Source organism: Neoarius graeffei, chromosome 1 (genome assembly GCF_027579695.1).
Source record: "Neoarius graeffei isolate fNeoGra1 chromosome 1, fNeoGra1.pri, whole genome shotgun sequence".
Lineage (NCBI taxonomy): Eukaryota > Metazoa > Chordata > Actinopteri > Siluriformes > Ariidae > Neoarius > Neoarius graeffei.
Genome location: NC_083569.1, coordinates 45001579 through 45021061, shown reverse-complemented (window position 1 = coordinate 45021061; position 19483 = coordinate 45001579). Strand labels below are relative to the sequence as shown.

The 19483-nt window shown below is 40.8% G+C and overlaps 1 long non-coding RNA gene across 6 annotated transcripts in view; it reads right to left on the bottom strand.

Annotated features, from left to right (window-relative positions):
- The window catches only part of LOC132893400 (uncharacterized), a 271286-nt gene that overhangs the window by 139199 nt on the left and 112604 nt on the right, over positions 1-19483 (bottom strand). For 3 of the 6 annotated variants that reach the window (XR_009655551.1, XR_009655550.1, XR_009655553.1), the window contains exons 2-4: positions 17116-17233; positions 16838-17014; positions 4519-4650 (exon numbers count right to left, since the gene is read on the bottom strand). This is a non-coding gene — a long non-coding RNA (uncharacterized LOC132893400). The remainder of the gene's footprint in view (positions 1-4518; positions 4651-16837; positions 17015-17115; positions 17234-19483) is intronic. The other 3 variants (XR_009655549.1, XR_009655554.1, XR_009655556.1) reach the window with 2 other exon arrangements.

The following is a 19483-nucleotide window of genomic DNA, read 5'->3' as shown; positions in this document are numbered from 1 at the left end:
CAGAAGGCTATTGGAAAAATGTTTTGTGGATGGATGAGACCAAAATAGAACTTTTTGGTTTAAATGAGAAGCGCCATGTTTAGAGAAAGGAAAACACTGCATTCCAGCATAAGAACCTTATCCCATCTGTGAAACATGGTGGTGGTAGTATCATGGTTTGGGCCTGTTTTGCTGCATCTGGGCCAGGACAGCTTGCCATCATTGATGGAACAATGAATTCTGAATTATACCAGCGAATCCTAAAGGAAAATGTCAGGACATCTGTCCATGAACTGAATCTCGAGAAGGTGGGTCATGCAGCAAGACAACGACCCTAAGCACACAAGTCATTCTACCAAAGAATGGTTAAAGAAGAATAAAAGTGAATGTTTTGGAATGGCCAAGTCAAAGTCCTGACCTTAATCCAATGGAAATGTTGTGGAAGGACCTGAAGCGAGCAGTTCATGTGAGGAAACCTACCAACATCCCAGAGCTGAAGCTGTTCTGTACGGAGGAATGGGCTAAAATTCCTCCAAGCCGGTGTGCAGGACTGATCAACAGTTACCGGAAACGTTTAGTTGCAGTTATTGCTGCACAAGGGGGTCACACCAGATACTGAAAGCAAAGGGTCACATACTTTTGCCACTCACAGATATGTAATATTGGATCATTTTCCTCAATAAATGAATGACCAAGTATAATATTTTTGTCTCATTTGTTTAACTGGGTTCTCTTTATCTACTTTTAGGACTTGTGTGAAAATCTGATGATGTTTTGGATTATATTTATGCAGAAATGTAGAAAATTCTAAAGGGCTCACAAACTTTCAAGCACCACTGTATAATAATACAGGATATTTCACTCCGATGACGTCCACTCTCAGTGTTTTCCCACGGACTGGACGCACGTTGTCAAAATGGCGAACCAGGTCAAAATTCAAGTTCTTTGATTAACTTGAGGTTTGGGGGGTTTTTTTGGGCACGTGTCCATATAATATAAGGAACATTACATGATGATGCGAAGATATTAAGTTTATCTTTTCGTGTTGAAAACATTTTTCACTCGTTTGCTTCACTCACTCGTATCAAGATATAGTGCAACACTAAAGATGTGTTCGTCACCCAGTTTTAGTGTCTTTTTTTTTTTGCTTTTCCTGAAGTTGAACCTGACGTTTCTATTTGTTCTGAACAGTTTCAGCTAATAATCCCATAACTTGCAGCCAATAATAATATTTTAACTGAACATTCATGTTCATGCAAAACACTGCGTGTAGTCACATTAGACATGCACCCATCCAAATGGCTTGCAAATGTTTTTTCAACAGATTTCTCAATGAAAAATCCAATAAACAAAACCTTCAGTGACAGACGTTTGCCCTTAGCACAAAAGAAAAACACCCCACACCACCCCCATAAAGGCTTTTGGTCATTCTGGAGCCTCCATTCAGGTTTCATGTGCAAAGACATTTTTATTAGGGCTGATTATTTTGAGAATCGATCCATCGATTACAGTGGGGCAAAAAAGTATTTAGTCAGCCATCAATTGTGCAAGTTCTCCCACTTAAAAAGATGAGAGAGGCCTGTAATCTTCATCATAGGTGCACTTCAACTATGAGAGACAGAATGGGGGGAAAGAATCCAGGAACTCACATTGTAGGATTTTTAATGAATTAATTGGTAAATTCCTCGGTAAAATAAGTATTTGGTCACCTACAAACAAGCAAGATTTCTGGCTCTCACAGACCTGTAACTACTTCTTTAAGAGGCTCCTCTGTCCTCCACTCGTTACCTGTATTAATGGCACCTGTTTGAACTCGTTATCAGTATAAAAGACACCTGTCCACAACCTCAAACAGTCACACTCCAAACTCCACTATGGCCAAGACCAAAGAGCTGTCAAAGGACACCAGAAACAAAATTGTAGACCTGCACCAGGCTGGGAAGACTGAATCTGCAATAGGTAAGCAGCTTGGTGTGAAGAAATCAACTGTGGGAGCAATTATTAGAAAATGGAAGACATACACGACCACTGATAATCTCCCTCGATCTGGGGCTCCACGCAAGATCTCACCCTGTGGGGTCAAAATGATCACAAGAACGGTGAGCAAAAATCCCAGAACCACACGGGGGGACCTAGTGAATGACCTGCAGAGAGCTGGGACCAAAGTAACAAAGGCTACCATCAGTAACACACTACGCCGCCAGGGACTCAAATCCTGCAGTGCCAGACGTGTCCCCCTGCTTAAGCCAGTACATGTCCAGGCCCGTCTGAAGTTTGCTAGAGAGCATTTGGATGATCCAGAAGAGGATTGGGAGAATGTCATATGGTCAGATGAAACCAAAATAGAACTTTTTGGTAAAAACTCAACTTGTCATGTTTGGAGGAGAAAGAATGCTGAGTTGCATCCAAAGAACACCATACCTACTGTGAAGCATGGCGGTGGAAACATCATGCTTTGGGGCGGTTTTTCTGCAAAGGGACCAGGACGACTGATCCGTGTAAAGGAAAGAATGAATGGGGCCATGTATCGTGAGATTTTGAGTGAAAACCTCCTTCCATCAGCAAGGGCATTGAAGATGAAACATGGCTGGGTCTTTCAGCATGACAATGATCCCAAACACACTGCCCGGGCAACGAAGGAGTGGCTTCGTAAGAAGCATTTCAAGGTCCTGGAGTGGCCTAGCCAGTCTCCAGATCTCAACCCCATAGAAAATCTTTGGAGGGAGTTGAAAGTCCGTGTTGCCCAGCGACAGCCCCAAAACATCACTGCTCTAGAGGAGATCTGCATGGAGGAATGGGCCAAAATACCAGCAACAGTGTGTGAAAACCTTGTGAAGACTTACAGAAAATGTTTGACCTCTGTCATTGCCAACAAAGGGTATATAACAAAGTATTGAGATGAACTTTTGTTATTGACCAAATACTTATTTTCCACCATAATTTGCAAATAAATTCTTTAAAAATCCTACAATGTGATTTTCCGGATTTTTTTTCCCTCATTCTGTCTCTCATAGTTGAAGTGTACCTATGATGAAAATTACAGGCCTCTCTCATCTTTTTAAGTTGGAGAACTTGCACAATTGGTGGCTGACTAAATACTTTTTTTGCCCCACTGTAGTTGTATTATTCTTTAAAATAAAATATATTCGGTGGCAAACCATTTATTCAAATATTTCTTGGCACCATTTCAATCAATGAACACTACTAAAGACCTTAACAGGACTAAATTCATTAACAGGTCACTTATCTGCAAAACAAGATTACAGACTTGTCACAATCTCTCGCACCGTGTATGAGGAACATTATCAACAGCTCATGCCAGCAAAATGAGACACCAAAACTTTGCGTGACTGAACGGGTTACATTTGTTACATGATCCTATACTATGGTGTCTTCGCTGCGTTTGAAGCCCTGATTTGTTCTATTGAGAGCACACAGTTCAAAATAAAAGGCAAAATAAAAAGTTGGCATATCAGGTAAAAATTCAAATCCAGTCCAAATTGCTTGAAACTGCACTCACTGAATTCAGAATTGAATGCAGAACATACTTTTTACAGAATTAAAATAGGTTTATCCGTTCTTGAGATATTACAAATCAAAGATTGAAAAAAAACGGCTTAATTTTCAGAAAGCTGCTGTAATATCATGCCTGAGGATCGCATGGTCCAAAACGGGCCTCGTTAACGAATGAGATCCAATGTTTTTTTCTTAATAACATTTCTATTTTTCAAGATATTTACATGGAAATTGGCAGGCACATAGATGGTTGTATACTGAATACAAAGTTTGAAAAATGAGTCAAAACAGATTATGCAAATTAGTATTTAATTATGCTAAAACATAATAAAAGATTATTTCTAATACTCTCTTTGTGCTCTGTAGGCCTGTTGTATTTCTCAAAAGTAGGACCAACTAGTGTTTATATGAAAGACTATAAATAAATGATAATATTCACAGCTTTCAAGGCGAACCTCAAAAAAAAAAAAACACGAGATCCACAGCCAATAAACAATTCCAATTAATTGAACTGAAATTGACACTCGCGTTTCTGACTTCCGGTTTTTAAAATCTCATTCTGACCATGAAGATCTCAATATTTTTCCATCAAAACAACTCCAGTTATATTCTAAAACAGTTACTTATTTATATGAATCAGTTTGAGTTGAAAAAAATAAGTAGGTAAAGCTCTGAAAATTCACTTCAAAGTCTCCGTGAATCATAACATCGAAACTAGCTGAGGGAAAATTTTGCTGAATCCTTGATCAGAAACAGTGAGAGCGAGAGAACATCCCTATAAAAGTTATTTGATTGATACTGACGAGTAATCCAGTCAGAAACTGATCATGAGAGAGAGAGGGCCTGAGCACTTTCCTGTGACTCAAAAAGCGCCGGCAGTTTCCCAACGTCCCGCGAGCAGAGAGTTTTTACTCTGTTGTACCAACTTCAACCTGCCGTTACTCCCAAAGTACTGAACAGATCTTAACCAGATACATTTCTTTGGAAAGCAGAGATTAGAAGCTTTTTAATAAGAGTACTCACCATAGAAAATACTCAAGGGTTAAGCAATGACAGATTTGGAAACTTAGATGAGCGTCTGCATGTATAATTTTCACAGCACGGCCAGCGAGCGTCTGATACGCCTAATAAAATATCCATAGCCTGTGTTGTGACCTGGGGAAGAAAAAACAAAAAAAACTAATTCATCATTTATTTTGCTTGCAGCATGTGCACACAAGGCAAATCATTTTCTCCCAAGCTTTAGGGTCGACTATTAGGTTTCAGTGCCTGGAAATCAGTGAAACAACTCTTTTTGGGATAACCAATGAAAACCGACAGCAGAATGCAGACTTAAATGACTGGACATGCAACATTTATTTTAAAAAATTATAAATAAATTTCCAGTGTATGCTAGAAACGGGGCGGCACGGTGGTGTAGTGGTTAGCGCTGTCGCCTCACAGCAAGAAGGTCCGGGTTCAAGCCCCGTGGCCGGCGAGGGCCTTTCTGTGTGGAGTTTGCATGTTCTCCCCGTGTCCGCGTGGGTTTCCTCCGGGTGCTCCGGTTTCCCCCACAGTCCAAAGACATGCAGGTTAGGTTAACTGGTGACTCTAAATTGACCGTAGGTGTGAATGTGAGTGTGAATGGTTGTCTGTGTCTATGTGTCAGCCCTGTGATGACCTGGCGACTTGTCCAGGGTGTACCCCGCCTTTCGCCCGTAGTCAGCTGGGATAGGCTCCAGCTTGCCTGCGACCCTGTAGAACAGGATAAAGCGGCTACAGATAATGAGATGAGATGCTAGAAACCTTGCACGACTTCCCACGTAGTGAGAAAGCCAGCTGACTAATTGCTGGAGACCATGCTTAGTTTGAACGCGTTGATTTGCCACAAAACAGACTGACTACGTCTCCAAAGTTTCACCAGATAACGTTTTATGATAAAGCATGAATTACAGATAAAAACACAACCATAAATGTGCAGGACAGCTAGAAAAGCAGATAACAGGACTCAAAAGCATACATGGTGGTTAATAGCATGGTTCAAGCAAGTACCCGGTGCTTCTGCTGCCTCTCACTTTGGCCACAAATGCACGATTACAAATCAATGAATTACTCACATGAAAGCACAAGTTATGTCATGAGGTCAAGTGTTGTGTAATGCAAAATGCATTCGCATAACTTTAGAGGAACCTAGTTCCTCTGTAAGCGTTTTCCCTGTAACATGCGCTGCCGTTTCATTTCCATCAAAGGCTTTTCTTAGTCTAAGCAAAGTGGTGTCGCACGTTACACTACGCTTGATAAGTCAAGTTTATTTCTATTGCGCTTTTAACAGTAGACATCGTCGCAAAGCAGCTTTACAGAAATGTAAAGACTTTAAATATGAGCTAATTTTATCCCTAATCTATCCCCAATAAGCAGCCTGTGGCGACGGTGGCGAGGAAAACCTCCCTCAGACGACACGAGGAAGAAACCTCACTCAAAAGGGAACCCATCCTCATTTGGGTGATAATTGATAGCGTGATTATAAATAACTCGCTTCTATAACTGTATCCTATAGAGTCACACAGTATAACTGTGAAACCAGGAAATTCGTTATAGTTTTAACATGAAGTCTGTTTTATTGAAGTTATAAACTGTTCATTGATGGAAACTTTCATGCAAAAACTGTTCGTGACAACTGCAGTCCTCAGACATGAATGTACAAGGGGTTTCAAAAAATCTGAGATGTACACTACCGTTCAAAAGTTTGGGGTCACTTTGAAATGTCCTTATTTTTGAAAGAAAAGCACTGTTCTTTTCAATGAAGATCACTTTAAACTAATCAGAAATGCACTCTATACATTGCTAATGTGCTAAATGACTATTCTAGCTGCAAATGTCTGGTTTTTGGTGCAATATCTCCATAGGTGTATAGAGGCCCATTTCCAGCACCTATCACTCCAGTGTTCTAATTAGGGCTGCGTACCGGTACTGTGTACCGGTACTGTACCGTGAAAATCGATTCGGTACAGGTCCAAAATACCGGATCATGAAGTACCGGTACTGTACCGATATAAATTTACACCAAGTATCTGCTTATTTTGTGACTGAAGATGCGTAAATCCTACCACAAAGACGAAAATTTGGCACTGGAAAAGACGTAAAATGCCGCGCTGAAACTTGAAATCAGAGCCATCTTTGATTTGAGATCCTCTCGCCACAGTCTCACGAGACATTGCGAGAGCTTGGCTGATCCAGCGTTCTGATTGGTCAAAAAGACTCAAAAGCAGGTCAGCCATTTCTCCTTTGCTGGCATTGGCAGTCTTTGCTGCTTTGTGTAATTTTGCCGCGAAAGTTAAAGGCCGCGGACTGCGCGTAGTCTGTAATACTCTAGTGTAGTCACTTCTCGCTGTGAGACAACTTATGACTTTTTGTCCCAAGTTAACTACGGTAAGTGTGAGACTGAGAAGTGAGGCAGGAAACCTAGTTATGTTCGGTTTTCTTTGAATAAAGATACTGACAAGTTGTCAACAGTTTATTAATGTTTCTGTCATTATTGAAGAAGTTCAGAAGAACACATGTTAATTTGTCAAATTGTTCAGGTACAGGTACAGGTCCGGACCTGGACCTAAACCTCTGTACCGGTACCTGATGTTACGTTTAGGTACGCAGCCCTAGTTCTAATGGTGCAATGTGTTTGCTCATTGCCTCAGAAGGCTAATGGATGATTAGAAAACCCTTGTACAATCATGTTAGCACAGCTGAAAACAGTTGAGCTCTTTAGAGAAGCTATAAAACTGACCTTCCTTTGAGCAGATTGAGTTTCTGGAGCATCACATTTGTGGGGTCGATTAAATGCTCAAAATGGCCAGAAAAATGTCTCGACTATATTTTCTATTCATTTTACAACTTATGGTGGTAAATAAAAGTGTGACTTTTCATGGAAAACACTAAATTGTCTGGGTGACCCCAAACTTTTGAACGGTAGTGTAAATATCCCTGAAACTACATAATCTAGGCAAATGAAACTGAACAGGCTGAAATGTTGAGCAATACACGATTTGTTCCTCAAAATTTGAATGAGAAATTCAAAAGGGTATCTGGATTCCATGACCGATTTCACAAATTTGAGCGTACTCTAACACACAAACCGCCTTTTCTTTTCCAGCGAATAGCATTTCTATACCTAAAAATATAAAAACAAGACATTAAAGCGTAAAATTTTGACCGGTTTCCACACGTTCTGTTAAAATTTGAGGTCAACTGAATGAGAATTGGCAAAGATTGTGAAATATCACATTTTTGTCCAGAGCATCTTCCAAGTGCGACTTTCGACTGTCCATATGGAGCCGTCCTCCACAGGAGTGATGTGATGAGCAGAGGTAGACAGTAACGAAGTACATTTCTGTACTTCAAGTGCATATTCTGGACCAATTTCAGGTTTTTCTTATATGAAAGAATGTCTCTTTACACACTCCTCCAGAAGGGTAATTTTGCACAAGGCCATCTGTCTACAGCAGAAAAAAATAAAATAACAAAACGCGTCTGGAAAAATCCCAAGGGAGTCTGGAGCCAGATTCGTGACGTCACCTGCGGAAGCGCCAGCAGGCTGCGCGAGCTTTGCACGGTTTCAGTGCACAGCCTGTGTAGACCAAGCGCTCCCATTTCTCTCTCATTGTCCGGTCTTTTGGGAAACGATGAGTACTAATCCCATCAAGATTGGTGTTGCTACTCCCTCCTACGATACATCTGTTAACCATTTTAATAATTACGCGATAACGTTGAAGAAATTTGCAGAAAACCACCAGGTCGTTTTCTCATAAACAAACCAGCGCTGACGTAGGATTCAGAGGGAGGCGTCCCGCACGCGACGTCACGAAAATCAGTGTTTGCCGGGAAATCCAAATGCCAAGTTTTTTCAGAGGCGGACCAATTCACCTCAAATGGCTTGATTTCAACTGAATTTTTCTGGTATTGCGCAAGGTACAAAAATTGCACAAAATGCAGAATGTGACAGATATTTGACCAAAGTTTAATATAAAATAGGAGAATTACATCGATCTCGCTCCTGAATTTACCCGTGATATGCACTTTAAGTACACTTTTTGAGTATCTGTACTTAACTTGAGTTTTATTTTTTTTGGAAACTTATGACGTCACTCCATTTGAAAGGCAAATATCGTACTTTTTACTCCACTGCATTTCTATCAAGGTCCTCGTTACTCATTACTATGAAGCAGCTTTGAAAGTTGATGTTTTATCTTTTCTTTTCTAAAACGTGATTGTTTTTTCCGCAGGTGACACTGAGACAGCCGATCAGTAATCACTAGGGTCGCGTCACGTCCATAGACTGGATAAACTCAAGTTCAGTGATTTCTCAGCAGCGTTATTGAACACGATCAGTTGACGGCCGAATGGAAGGAGGCGGTTCTTCTGGGGAAAGGAATAACGATTCGTTTCGTTTTAAATGTTTGCCGAAAACAAAATCGCATCACGGGCTCCAAAAATTCGCTGGCCAACCTGCAGAAACATATGCAAATGTATGTAAACGTTTTATTCCAAGAGAAAGCTTGCAATGAAGTAGTCTGTGCTTTTAGAGCTAGCGATAATGTTGCAATAGCGACGCAGTCTGGTTAGTCAAATGACTTTCTATGGATTTGCCCACCAAGTTGCCGTCGCCTTGTCCACGGCTAACGCTAACACACAGCTAGTTAACTTGGACACTGTTAGTTAGCATGTAAAAGCGGCGTTACGCTAACATGAATAACGTTAACTTATCTGAAGTCCTTTCAGAAATATGTTTTAGCATAATCTTGTTAAATAAACGAAATGTAAAAATCTTTCTTTTCTAGTAGCGTTAGCGACCCGATATGATTTCGAGTTTGAAAAGCGTTTGCTAGCATGTCAGGTGGAGTTTCACTGACTAGCGAGCTTAACGTTAAACCACCATGATGGCACAGCATGCGTTCATTTTGTGAATTCACATTTCTGTCTTTGGTAACGTTAACATTGTAGCTTTTGTGCCCTTGCATAATTAATATAGCTACTACGTATTTTTTTTACTAGTAGCGAAAGAGAAAAACTAGCTCGCATCTTATTGATGATTCTGCTTGGTTGTCAGTTGTGTTTCATTTTGTATCATTCTACCAGGTTCTACAAGTTAGTCAGTAAATCCAGTCAGTTGCTTCAGTGGCATTAGGTTTTGTAAGCGTTGTGACAATAATACAACGATGCGTTGACAGAAAATGTACTTAAGTATTTTTAAAAGCAAGTACTTCAGTAACTTATGTAAAAATTGACTGGACAACTTTCACTTGTATCGGAGAAACATTTGACCAGCAGGATCTGTACTTTGACTTAAGTAATGAAGTTGGGGACTTTGTCCACCTCTGGAGATGAGACTCCAGCCAGATGTAGGGCATCAGGATGAATCAGGCAGGCGTCCCAGACTAATCAATAATGAAATTCATGGCTGATTTTTTTTTTTATCATCATCGATTTGGCTGATTAGTCCTTATTTAAAAGGGAATCGGATCCAACTTGCATTGAAACTTATTGGTGGAGCTCAGAGACGACAGAATTGCTGACAGAATGATAGAACGAAATGATACAGATCTTGTGGACAGGTGAAGTGTAAGAACTCTTCACAGATCTCCGTGCTCCTTTTCCAGTCAAGCATCACATTTATCCCGAAATACACAACAGCACTTTATCAAGCTGAAGCAGTCGGAACGCAATTATTACCCTCAGTGATTTCCCAAAAAAACATCTGCCCGTGTGTGTGAAACTCTTTCGTTACTTAGTCAGATTTTAAACTTGACATCAATCTGATTTTGGGAAATGATTGGCTGACAAATCAGAACTGGCGTTCATTAATATGCATGACTCAAAACTGTCACGGCCACTAATTCAGAAACTGAAACGAATCCTACGCGCTGCCTTGAATCATTGAGGGCATGTTCAAAAAACAAACAAAAAGGTGTCAGCTTGGGAGATTTGCTCTGAGTCGGTCTGTTTTGCAGTATACATATGCATGGGCGAAGTTTCTGCCCTAAACCTGGTCAGTAATCAGTTTTATTGTACTTATAAAAGAGTTGATCATAAATAGAGACGGGAACACAAAACAAACCACCGCCGTAATCTTATCACTACATCATCAGCGTACCAGCGCTAGAGCTGCACGTGAGCTCAGAAAGAAAAAAAAAAGAAAAAATAAATAAACCACCACAACAACAAGCAGCCGAACTGTCCTTTTTAAGGGAACAACATTTAGATTCATTCCTTTAAGAGAAATGTCAGGCCTAAGACGACGCACACAGGGTGAGGAGTTAAGGTTCTGACGGTCTTGCTCCAGGGTCCAACTTGGTTAATAAAATAAACAAAATGTGTTACGGATAACTGGGGAGTTTCAAATTATCTAAAAATGCATCGGCAGTGCATCATGTTTAACAGGGTGTTTATTCTCATTTTTATGACACTACTTAAGTTTTATGGTGACCGTACAATTAATTATCGAAATCATTTAAATCTGGGTTAATGTTTCACAAATATCTCAAGGTTGTTATTCGCTCACATACAGTTAGGTCCATAAATATTTGGACAGAGGCAACATTTTTCTAATTTTGGTTCTGTACATTACCACAATGAATTGTGAACAAAACAATTCAGATGCAGTTGAAGTTCAGACTTTCAGCTTTAATTCAGTGGGTTGAACAAAATGATTGCATAAAAATGTGAGGAACTAAAGCATTTTTTAAACACAATCCCTTCATTTCAGCGGCTCAAAAGTAATTGGACAAATTAAATAATTGTAAATAAAATGTTCATTTCTAATACTTGGTTGAAAACCCTTTGTTGGCAATGACTGCCTGAAGTCTTGAACTCATGGACATCACCAGACGCTGTGTTTCCTCCTTTTTAAATGCTCTGCCAGGCCTTTACTGCAGCGCTTTTCAGTTGCTGTTTGTTTGTGGGCCTTTCTGTCTGAAGTTTAGTCTTTAACAAGTGAAATGCATGCTCAATTGGGTTGAGATCAGGTGACTGACTTGGCCATTCAAGAATATTCCACTTTGCTTTAATAAACTCCTTTGGGTCATTGTCCATCTGTATTATGAAACGCCGACCAATCAGTTTGGCTGGATTTGAGCACACAGTATGTCTCTGAATACCTCAGAATTCATCCGGCTGCTTCTGTCCTGTGTCACATCATCAATAAACACTAGTGACCCAGTGCCACTGGCAGCCATGCATGCCCAAGCCATCACACTGCCTCCGCCGTGTTTTACAGATGATGTGGTATGCTTTGGATCATGAGCTGTACCACGCCTTCGCCATACTTTTTTCTTTCCATCATTCTGGTAGAGGTTGATCTTGGTTTCATATGTCCAAAGAATGTTCTTCCAGAACTGTGCTGGCTTTTTTAGATGTTTTTTTTTTTTTTTTTAGCAAAGTCCAATCTAGCCTTTTTATTCTTGAAGCTTATGAGTGGCTTGCACCGTGCAGTGAACCCTCTGTATTTACTTTCATGCAGTCTTCTCTTTATGGTAAATTTGGATATTGATACGCCTACCTCCTGGAGAGTGTTGTTCACTTGGTTGGCTGTTGTGAAGGGATTTCTCTTCACCATGGAAATTATTCTGCGATCATCCACCACTGTTGTCTTCTGTGGGCGTCCAGGTCTTTTTGCATTGATGAGTTCACCAGTGCTTTCTCAGGATGGACCAAACTGTAGATTTTGCCACTCCTAATATTGTAGCAATTTCTCGGATGGGTTTTTTCTATTTTCGCAGCTTAAGGATGGCTTGTTTCACCTGCATGGAGAGCTCCTTTGACCGCATGTTTTCTTCACAGCAAAATCTTCCAAATGCAAGCACCACACCTCAAATCAACTCCAGGCCTTTTATCTGCTTAATTGAGAATGATATAACGAAGGAATTTCCCACACCTGCCCATGAAATAGCCTTTGAGTCAATTGTCCAATTACTTTTGGTCCCTTTAAAAACAGGGTGGCACATGTTAAGGAGCTGAAACTCCTAAACTCTTCATCCAAGTTTAATGTGGATACCCTCAAATGAAAGCTGAAAGTCTGGACTTTATGTCCATGTCCATTATATAACTATAACTTAAATATGTTTCAGTAAACAGGTAAAAAAAAAACAAAATTTGTGTCAGTGTCCAAATATATATGGACCTAACTGTACGTCGTTTGTGTATACATCCCAAAGCACAGCCTGCCTGTGAGTGTTGCTCTGCTTTTTTGAAGCAATACATTTCTTTACTCATTTGGATCAAGGATTAATTTACAACTTGGCACAATAGGAAAGACTGCACTCATTATATAAACAGAGTATTGCCAAAAATGCAAACACATTAACTACATACACAGACCTTTTATCAACCTAGAAAGACAATTCCACACGTTCATTTTGGAATAAAAAGGCTAGGCGACTCACCGGCCACTTTCATAGGAACTTGTTCTTGGCTGGCAGGAGTGGAACCCAATGTGCTGTTGCATGCTGACATGCTTTTCTGCTCACCACGGTTGTAAAGAGTTGCTATGAGTTACTATATCCTTCCTGGCAGCTTGAACCAATCTGGCCGTTTTCCTCAGACCTCTCTTATCAACAAGGCGTTTGTTTCCACCCACAGAACGGTCGCTCAACTCAGTGTTTTTTGTTTTTCGCACCATTCTGTGTAAAACCTCAGGAGATCAGCAGTTTCTGAAATACTCAAACCAGTCCATCTGGTACCAACACCCATGCTGCAGTGAAGGTCACAATTTTTCCCCGTTCTGATGTTCGAAGTGAACATTAGCTGAAGCTCTTGATTTGTATCTGCATGATTTGATGCATTGTGCTGCTGTCAAGGGATCGGCTGCTTAGAGAACTGCAGGTGGATGGGTGTTCCTAATAAAGTGCCCAATGAGTATAAACATGACCAGAACGCAGCAGAAGCAAACAATAAATGGCCCACATGATCCATTACTGATTAAATGTTAAATTATAATGTAAATAGGTGTGTGCGTGTTTATATGCTTGTGTACATGTGTCTATAAGATTGCTGGAGTCACTTACATTATGGGTTCTGTCCGTCCGTCTGGTCACATTTTCATTTCTGGGTCATATCTTTAAAACTACTGAAGATATCTTCATGAAACTTTGTATACATATCAAGCAACATGTGAGCTGGTACCTTTTGCTATTTTGGATTTTTTTTTTTTTTTTGGGGGGGGGGAGAAAAAGTATTTTTCAAATTTTTACATAAAAAATAGATTTTGACTTTGTTTCTAAGAGCGACGTTCGTTTCCGGAGCATATATTCAAAACTATTCATGATATGGATTTGAAACTTGGCAGACATGCTAACAAGGTGATATAGATGTGCCTTTTCATACTAAGAAATTTGAGAAATTTAAATTTTTCATGTTTCCATGGAGGGCGGCACGGTGGTGTAGTGGTTAGCGCTGTCGCCTCACAGCAAGAAGGTCCGGGTTCGAGCCCCGTGGCCGGCGAGGGCCTTTCTGTGTGGAGTTTGCATGTTCTCCCCATGTCCGCGTGGGTTTCCTCCGGGTGCTCCGGTTTCCCCCACAGTCCAAAGACATGCAGGTTAGGTTAACTGGTGACTCTAAATTGACCGTAGGTGTGAATGTGAGTGTGAATGGTTGTCTGTGTCTATGTGTCAGCCCTGTGATGACCTGGCGACTTGTCCAGGGTGTACCCCGCCTTTCACCCGTAGTCAGCTGGGATAGGCTCCAGCTTGCCTGCGACCCTGTAGAACAGGATAAAGCAGCTAGAGATAATGAGATGAGATGTTTCCATGGAAACAATTTCAGACTCAGTGTCTCAGGTTAGTCTAAGGGGGTAGGTTTTGTTTCCGGAGCAGAACTTGAAAACTATGAGTGTTATGGTCTTGAAAGTTGGTCTATGTGTTGATTAAGTAATGTATACGTGCCTTTTAATGCTAAGAAATATGAGAAATTTTAATTTTTGGCTCACCTGGACCAAAGGTCCGGTGGGTTTATGCCATGGGCTGCTGAGGTCAGTGTAAAGAGGTAGGGTTGGTTTCCTGAAGCGCAACTTGAAAAATGTGACAAATAATATCTTGAAACTTGGTATATAGGGCGGGGGATATAGAGGACTCTGTCTTCTTGTTGTACTTTATTTAGCAGTGCAAAATCTCAGTCACAGATAGATCACAATTTGACAGCTTAAGATGAGCTCTTGCTTTTTTTTTTTATTGCAAAGGTTCAGTACATGTGCAAGATGGAGAATTTTGAGCTTGATATAAAATTAACAACATAATATGTTCACGTTAGCCCTGTGATAGATTGCTGACCTGCCCAGGATGTACCCCTCCTCTCGCCTGAAGTCAGCTGGGATTGGCTCCAGCTTCCCCCATGACCCTAAAGAACAGGTGGTATAGATAAAGTTACTCTATCTTTCCTGGCAGCTCAAACCAATGGCTGGCTGGATGGATGGGTCACGCTGATCAAGTCAGTGGTGTTCTCTTATTCTGGTGATAATTCCGGCTGGGTGAACTCAAACTTGCCTTTATAACCGTCCATTAACCCAATGCATAACCTTAAGCCCTTAAAGGGGACATATGATGAATAACTCACTTTTTCGGTGTTCGTGCACATACATTTGGGCATGTTTAGTGCCTCCCAACCCACAAACTGTGAAATAAGACACTCAGTCAGTTTTTGTTCTGCCCATTTCAGAAAAGCATGTGCTTCAACAAGCTGTTCAGATTTATCCGCCCTTTCTGATACCCCTTTTCCACCAAATCAGTTCCAGGGCTGGTTCGGGGCCGGTGCTGGTTCACAACTCGTTCAACTTGCGAGCCAGCTGAGAACCAGTTTGCTTTTCCATAGCTCGCGGTGCTAAGGGAAGCCACGTCATTACATCGCTGTATACGTCAGTTATGTCGCTGTATACGTCAGTTACGTCCTGGGTGCGATTTGCTGGGGGGGATCATCCCCCCCTCTGGTTTTTATCTCTGCTGAAAAAAAATCCTCGGGGACAACCCCGTCAATAAAACACAAAAACCAAAAAAAAAAAAAAGTTGACATGACAGGCATGTTGTGACACAGTTTATGGTCTACATTGCACTCACTTTCAAAATGACCCGAAGTGGCAGCTTTGATGTTCACGAACGTCCCCAGCAAATAGATACATTGTAGATAATAACAATATCTTTGCGTTCTATGCAGGGATGCAAACAGCGCGCCTTTTGGCGGATGCCGCCTTTTTCACGGCCGATTTTTTTTTTAGGGGGGGGGTGTTGGTATGTCTGATTATAATTTCGAAGTAAATTCTGTATTAAAATTACTAAATAAGCAAATCCGTTACAGTCCATGAAACAGGAAGTATAAGGATGAGAAAAACACAGTTTAAATCGGAAAGCTGCGCACAATGTGAACTGCGCCATCAGAGCAAACTGTTCATTTAGTATTCATGTATTTTAGTGATTTTCGACTCACTGTCCATTTAATCCGGAGGGAGAGAAACATCACAGCAACGCGACAAGCAATGCGAACTTTGTTGTGTGTTAGTGTTTGTGTATTTAGTCAGAGAGATAGGAAGATGAATTTACTATCTCTGGTTTAGTGTTCGTTTTCATTTAGTGTTATTCACTTGATATCATCGGATGTTATTGAGCTGTTAGCCTATTGTTACCTTAATTTTGTGACGTTTCATGATTAAAAAAAAAAAATCCCCCCTTCTGGTTTTTTGACAAATCGCACCCTGGTTACGTCACTACGTTTGCATAAACCTTGGCGTGAATATCAAAGGAAAAACAACGCGGAAGAAGCAGCAGCAGCAGCAGCAACAACAACAATAATAATGGCTGACTTCGCGTTTGTACAGCTGCTGCTTCTCGTCGCTTAAAAATGGCGCTCTTTCGCGGTCTTGTTATTGTTGTTGGTCTTAACAACTCCGCCCCCCCCCCCGCTGACGTAAGCGGTTCTTTCCTCTGGCCCAGCAGAGAGTTGGTGCTAGCCTGGAACCGGTTTTTCTGGCCCCAGAGCCAGTTCTTTGTCAGTGGAAACAGAAATCCCGGTTCCAAACTAAGCACTGGCCCCGAACCAGCCCTGGAACTGCTTTGGTGGAAAAGGGGCATATGTCACAAGGGGAGCTCATTAGAATTATCCCGCCCCCTCATCTGAGCAAAGTGCTACCTGATTGGCCAGCAGAAAAGGGGGAGGGGTGAGCAGTGGCTCATTATCATTTAAAGGAACAGGCTCAAACCTGCTGTTTAGACAGGGGGAGAAGGGAACGGTGGCGTTTTATCCTTGTGGTATTTTGACCAAAGTATACCTCAGCCATTTCATTAAGACCTCAGGGAACTGGATCAACTTCTGGAAAAGGGGTAGAATATATTACCTTTAAGATTTACAATCCAAGAGTGGTACGGTGGTGTTGCCTCACAGCTCCAGGGTCCCCGGGTCCATCCTGAGCTCAGGGTAGTGCTGGTCACATGTTCACCCCATGCCTTGGATTGATGTCCCATTCAGGCTGTATTCCTGGGAATCCTCAACACTGACCAGGATAAAGTGGTTACTAAAGAGGAATAAATGAATAGAGCAGATACTTTACTTATACATGCTGCAACACAGTGCTCAGAGATAACACGTCGTCCAGAGTATCAATTCTTGTCTTACTTCCACAGACAATAAGTTTTAGCACCCTCTGAAACTGGCATGAGCCATCGCCCAGTCCAGACTCTGTGCATTCCTCTCTCTGGCTGCTCCATACTCCATATTAGATTTTCTGCAGTCACTGAATAGGGCAATTCCATGTAAATGTCAACCTCACCATGCAAAAATAAAGCAACATGTAATACATCAAAACCACTCCCAGAGATATCACCTAGGCCTGTATTTTACAGATGTGAATAAGTTGAACCAATTTGTAACCAACCTAATATGTCACTGTCAGTCTTTTTCTTATAATGTAAAACCCAAGCTAAAATCAACTTTGATCATGTACAATTCTATATTATTCCCACAAGCCACAGAAATGTATGCTAAAATCCACAAAACAGCAAAACAATAGCCATCCTAAATATTATTTAAGAACTTTGATAGTTTTAGCTGATATTTAGAGAGTTTTTCAAAGGGTTATGGTGGTTAAATTGCTGATTTTCTAAACATATGCCATGTCTATTTCAGACGCGTCACATCCATAACGGAATTTCGTCACATCCATAACGCTGACTTTTCCTTCCGAAACTCTGCATGAAATACAAAATATTTTAAACAAAGATTTTTTAATATTCACCTTGGACCCCTCTATCAAACGGATATCTCCATTTCGACATTAGGTTTACGATTTCACAGAGTTTGATAAAAATGTACAGTCACCCAAGAAAAGTGATACTTTTTCTGTCACGTCCATAACGCATCTTTTATTGGCGTTTTCTGGCATGCCCTAGATGTACTATGGGAATTGTTCTTGTTCTATCACTTCTCCAGTATGGTACAGCCTTAAAATATGCAACACCTGTTTAAATACTGGGAGACAATAAAACATGCACTGGGTCATTTGTTGCCATTTTGAGTTCAAGTGTCACATCCATAATGCTGGAATTGCTCAATATTGTGATTTATTCTGAATAAATGATCATGAATAAAGAAAAAAAAAAAGTTTCAAGGGTTGCCAGGTCCACCAGCAGGACCAAAATTAACAAAAACTATCAATATTTAGGTTTTCAGTCGAGCGATTGGAATGTTTTCAAAGAAATACTGACGCTGGCGTTTCCAAATTCAGTACTTTGTTGAAATACACGTTTTGATTGTGCAAATCATGAGTGCTTTTAATATTAGTGAGGTAACGGTCAATGTCGGGTAGCAGAAAACTTGGGAGGGTGGATTTGAACCAGGCAGATTTTTTCAGGACTCAATAATATCCAGGTAACGTAACTTCTAAAAGGTAACGGACTACGTTGGTATTCCGTTTCACTAGTTTCATTTTGACGAGCTGGTCGCGGTCTTAACAGTCCATAACAGTGTGTGTTGTGTGGGCTGTGAGGTTTGATTCGGCGAAGATAGTGTCTTTTACTGCAGTCAAGTTAGTTTCAAATTCAGACATTCGAGTATTTCTGGCAAACAGGGTGCAAATGACGCACCAAATTATCGGAAGAAGTTCTGAACATGACATCAAAAGGAGGACCAACAGAACAGATTAGGAGTTAGCAGAACATTTCTCGCCAAATAAACTCTGAATATACAGCACTGCTCAAACTAGGGCTGCGTACCTAAACGTAACATCAGGTAGAGGTACCAGTACAGAGATTTAGGTACAGGTCCGGACCTGTACCTGAACAATTTGACAAATTCTCCTGAACTTCTTTAATAATGACAGAAACATTAATAAACTGTTGACAACTTGTCAGTATCTTTATTCAAAGAAAACCGAACATAACTAGGTTTCCTGCCTCACTTCTCAGTCTCACACTTGGTTAACTTGGGACAGAAAGTCATAAGTTGTCTCACAGCGAGAAGTGACTACACTAGAGTACTACAGACTACGCGCAGTCCGCGGCCTTTAACTTATGCGGCAAAATTACACAAAGCAGCAAAGACTGCCAATGCCAGCAAAGGAGAAATGGCTGACCTGCTTTTGAGTCTTTTTGACCAATCAGAACACTGGATCAGCCAAGCTCTCGCAATGTCTCGTGAGACTGTGGCGAGAGGATCTCAAATCAAAGATGGCTTTCGTCTTTGTGGTAGGATTTACGCATCTTCAGTCACAAAATAAGCAGATACTTGGTGTAAATTTATATCGGTACAGTACCAGTACTTCATGATCCGGTATTTTGGACCTGTACCGAATTGATTTTCACGGTACAGTACCGGTACGCAGCCCTAGCTCAAACGTTTGGACACACTTTCTAATTCAATTGGGGTTTTTTTCTATATTTTTACTAATTAAAAGTCACTTCATGTCTTAAAGTAACGATGAATGCCGTTTCTCGTTACTTAGTCGTGTGGTTCTTGACACAATATGGATTACTACAGTTGTGGAATT